General features: G+C 45.9%; 1 protein-coding gene across 1 annotated transcript in view; it reads left to right on the forward strand.

Annotated features, from left to right (window-relative positions):
• The window catches only part of MMRN2 (multimerin 2), a 127,790-nt gene that overhangs the window by 30,213 nt on the left and 92,732 nt on the right, over positions 1-4,845 (forward strand). The gene's annotated exons all lie outside the window — the stretch shown is intronic.

The following is a 4,845-nucleotide window of genomic DNA, read 5'->3' on the forward strand; positions in this document are numbered from 1 at the left end:
CTCAAATGAATGCCAAACCAGCAACAGTTCATAGTAATTATTCAGCAAGTGTTTTAGGAGAACTGGAATGTTAGAGTGAATCATGAACTACTCAGAGACAATTAATGCAGAGAAGCAGCAAAATTCATCAAACATATGACTGGTTATGACTTATTTACTTGGTCTTAAAAGAGAACAACGACGACCTGAGTCTCCTCCCTGTCAGTAACCCTCTACTCAGCCAATCAGGGTAGAGACTGGGGGTGGGAGGCTGAGGGTTCTCACCAGAGAGCCCAAAGGATGGCCTAGGTCACCAGTGGGGATCACTGTCCAAGCACTATTTCAGTCCCACATTTTTGGATGGACCTCCCACAATGGGAGCAGCAGAGCACTCCCTGTGACTGACTCGCACGCACGCACGCACACCCCTACCTCCTGGTGGTGGGAGGAGAACAAGGGAAAGGACAAAATAAGTAAGAGAGGAAGAGAAAGGAGGGAGGGATGGAGAAAAGGGTAAAACAAAAAGGACAAACCCTAATGTCCCCAGTGATTTTAAGGGACAAAATCCTAGGTGGGGAATAAAATTCTGCCACCTTAAGCTAGTGTATTCCATGCCTAGAATTCAGCTGTCACCAGATGAATCAGACTGAAGAGGTTCCAGACCTCTCGGAGGCTTTTACCTTCTAAACAAGGATGTCTGTTTTCGAGTAAAATCAGTAAAAGGGAAGGAGAAAACTTGAAAGAGGTTCCTCCTCATGCTCAAATATGTGAACTCCAATACTCTCTCAGTCCTCAAAGAGAGACCTCGAGAAGGAGACTTGCTGAATCAAAGCCACAGGGGTCTCCAAGGTTTCCCTGGCCCTGTGGCTCTGTCCTGCCTGGCTGATGTCAGCATCTCTCTGTGAGGTCACCACCTCCCCACCAGCTTTGACCAACAGGCTGAGGTCCTGCAAAAGGGCTTTGTGATATCACTGCCACACCCACCCCTCCCCTGCAGTGCCAGACACTTTGGAGGTTTGAGCTACTCCCTGTGGATGACCCCACTCAATGCCCACGTCCAGACTAACCCGCGGCATCGGCGGGTTAAAATCGATTGCTCGGGGATCGATATATCGCGTCTAGTCTGGACGTGATGTATCGATCCCCGAGCGCGCTTACATCGATTCCGGAACTCCATCAACCCGAACGGAGTTCCGGAATCGACACGGAGAGCCGCGGACATCGATGCCGTGCCGTCCAGACGGGTGAGTACCTCGATTTTAGAAATTCGACTTCAGCTACGTTATTCCCGTAGCTGAAGTTGCGTATCTAAAATCGATTTTAATTCCTAGTCTGGACGTGGCCAATGAGTGTTCATTCTAGGAAGCAAGCGAGCTAGACAGTAAAACATCAGAGGCTGCTCCCAATGCTACACTCAGCTTTTCAGAAATTAGTAGACTTTATGGCCAGAAGAGACCATTAGAGCATCTAATCTGACCCCCTGCATATCACAGGCCTCCTGTATACCACAGTATACTTTTTGGGCAAACACATTCCAGTAAGGCACCTTGTCTTCATTAAAAGACATCAAGAGATGGAGACTCCACCACTTCCCTTGGTAGCTTGTTCCTGTGGTGAATCATCATCTCTTTTGTGCCTTATTTGTCATATGAATTTGTCTCTTTTCACCTTCCAGTCATTGGGTCTTGTCATGCCTTTCTTTGCTAGATTAAAGAGCTCTTTAATACCCAATATTTTCTTTCCATTAAGGCACTTCAACATTTCAATGAAGTCACCTTTCACTCGACTTTTGATAAGTTAAACAGGTTGAGCTCTTTCAATAACTCACTAGAAGGCATTTTTCTCTAGCCCTCAGAACATCTGGCAGCTCTTTGCTGCCCCAACTCCAATGTCTCAACATCTTTTTCAAATGAGGACACCAAAACTGGATGCAGTATTGCAATATCAGTCTCATTGATACTGTGTCACCTCCCTATCCAACTCATGGCTCTGCTAGGACCTCTAATGATGGCTTTAGCCCTGTTCACCACAGCATCACACTGGGATCTCATGTTGAGTGTCTTCTCCACTATGGCCCCTAAATCCTTTTCAGAGTCACTGCTTTCCTGGATACACTTCTCCTTTCTGTAGGTGTGGCCGGCATGCCTTGCTGCTAGGTATAGGACCGTGCATTTGGCTCTGGTCAAACTTGTTTTCTTTGAATGGGCCCATCTTGCCGAATGAGCCAGATTGCTCTGTATCACTGGCCTCTCCTCATCAGTAATTACCATTCTGCCAGTATTTTGTCACCTAGTGATTGTATGTTTTCTCCCAATTCATTGATAAAAATTATTTTAAAAAAATTAGTCCTTGAGAGCTTCTTCAGATGCTTAGTACCCAGGACCTGCTCCCTACAGCACAATGAGAAAAGGCCGTCCAGCCCTGCTGGTACATAGGGGATAAGCACAGAACAAACACACCTTTAGGAGCTGTGTTGTCCATAGGCTCTGAACAACATGTGGGGGGTCAGCAGCTTACAAATGCACTACAGACCTGTAGTGTAGACAGGTCCCAACTGTGTCTTGGTTTCCTACCCTGTAAAATGGGGAAAACAAACAAAACCTTGATTAGCTCTATTTGATAGTTGGGGAAACTGAGGTACCCAGTGGTGCAGCGCCTCGCTCATGGTCCCAAAGCCGAGAATAGAATATGGCAGATCTTCTGAGAACCAGTCCTGGGACCTAGTCCCAGTAATCCTGGACTCGCTGCTCTAACTTTAGTCACAGCCTCCATGTCTTTTCCTCCATGTCCCTTAACCGCACGTCACTGCGGAAGAAAGATTTTCTGTTAGCTAGCTGGCTCTAATACACGTGGATGTCATTCCAAAAGATGTGCTCTGGCTTAGTCACATGTTATGGCTGGCTGGCTGAAGGAACCACTTGGTGACATTCTAGGGCCTGAGTTATACAGGAGGCGTGATTAGATGCACATAATGGTCCTTTCTGACCTTAACATCTATCAAATCGCCATATTTTCTGCTGCTAGGAAAATAACTCTGGATCAATTTTCTCTCATTCACTTTCAGTTGGAATAATTTAAATCCAGGCCAAAGGATCCAAAGGATTTCCTCTTCCATTGTGTCTTCGGCACCTTTGAGAGAATTTGCTATCCAATGACTGGCCTTCTGTGTAACACATACTTGCCTATATGTGTTCTCATTACGCTGGTAGTTCTCCTTAAGGCGTTTATGATGCGCCTCTGACATCAGGATGACTCAGTTTACAATAATCCTGCCTGTTTATGACAACAGCAGAGCAGTTTTTAATCCACTGGGTTGGTGGATATCAGTTACTTAATTTTATTCTATCTGTCCATTATATACCCACAAACCTATCAGATCAAGCGAAATTTTTCAGGTTATGTTGGTGGTGGAATAAATAACACAGGGCTTGAATACAGAAATAGACCAAACCTGCTTTTTGCTAGTTCTGTCTGAACCCTCTCTCCTCTAGTTGGTCTTACATTGAGCTGTAGCAAGGGTATATTCACAAGGGAAAATCTCCACCTATCTGCATCATTAACCATAAGGAAGAGGCTGAGCCATTCTTCATTAATTTAGCAACTGCTCTGGGGTAATATTAGGCCATTACAGCCTTTGTGGCTAACTGAGGGTGGTGATAGATGGCAACCATAGTTCAGCCTCAAAGAAGGGCTAGACCAGAATGACTCCAAAGGCTCCGTTATTGGTTAAAAAAAAAAAAAACCAAAAAAAAAACAAAAAACCCAGGACAAATGCAGAGCTGTACTGTTAATTAGTAGCAGCTCAAAAAGAGCCTGTAGGCTATGTAGAGTAAATAGCTCACATTTCCAGAGTTAGCATGTATTCCAGCATCATTCCAGTAGAAATCAAGTATCCAAATATTATTTGACTGGCTGCATAGAGGTATTATCCCTATAAAAGAATGCCTACTGCATCCATGTGCTGTGCTTACCTGTAGTTACTTTTATGTTATATTTTGTGGATATCACAGGGAGTTTCAGAAACATTTACCCTCTCTGAGGATTTCAGACCCTATGTTACTGACCACCTTTGTAAAGTGCTTTGAGATCTACAGATGAAAAACTCTAGCTAAGAGACAGATATTATTGTTAATGATTTATGTATTATGCTGGAAGTAAACACCTCTGAAATTTTCAACACTCTTCATCCTCTATTCCCAGAAGAATTTCTCCCTGAACATTTCAGACCACACTGAGCCACATATCAAGGTGTGATTCCTGCTGAGGATTTCAAATGCTCTTCTCCTTTCTCGTTTGAAGGGATTTTCCCTTTAATGATTTCAGTCCTCGCCAGGGGCGGCTCTAGACATTTCGCCGCCCCAAGCACATCATCATGCCACGGGGGGCGCTCTGCCGCTTGCCGGTCCCGCGGCTCTGGTGGACCTCCCACAGGCGTGCCTGTGGAGGGTCTGCTGGTCCCGCGGCTCCGCAGTGCTCCGCCTGCGGGAGGTCCACCAAAGCCGCGGGACCAGCAGACCTTCTACAGGCATGCTGCCGAAGGCACCCTGCCTACCGCCCTCCCGGGTACCGGCAGAGCGCCCCCCGCGGCATGCCACCCCAAGCACGCACTTGGCGTGCTGGGGCTGGAGCCGCCCCTGGTCCTCGCACCCTTGCCAAGTCAGGGGTACTTCTAAGGATTTCAGACCCTCCCCCTTCATTTCATTGGTGACATGGAGCAGACTACTGGATTATTTCTCCTTTTGACAGTTAATTCTTAGAGCACCAAGTGCGCACTTCTGGAAATGTTTTCAGCTTTGAAACTCAGCTCAAGATCATTAATGCTTAAAACAACTTTTACATATAAAAGAGACTGACAAGACAAAGGAA

The sequence above is a fragment of the Gopherus flavomarginatus genome, chromosome 6 (genome assembly GCF_025201925.1).
Source record: "Gopherus flavomarginatus isolate rGopFla2 chromosome 6, rGopFla2.mat.asm, whole genome shotgun sequence".
NCBI lineage: Eukaryota > Metazoa > Chordata > Testudines > Testudinidae > Gopherus > Gopherus flavomarginatus.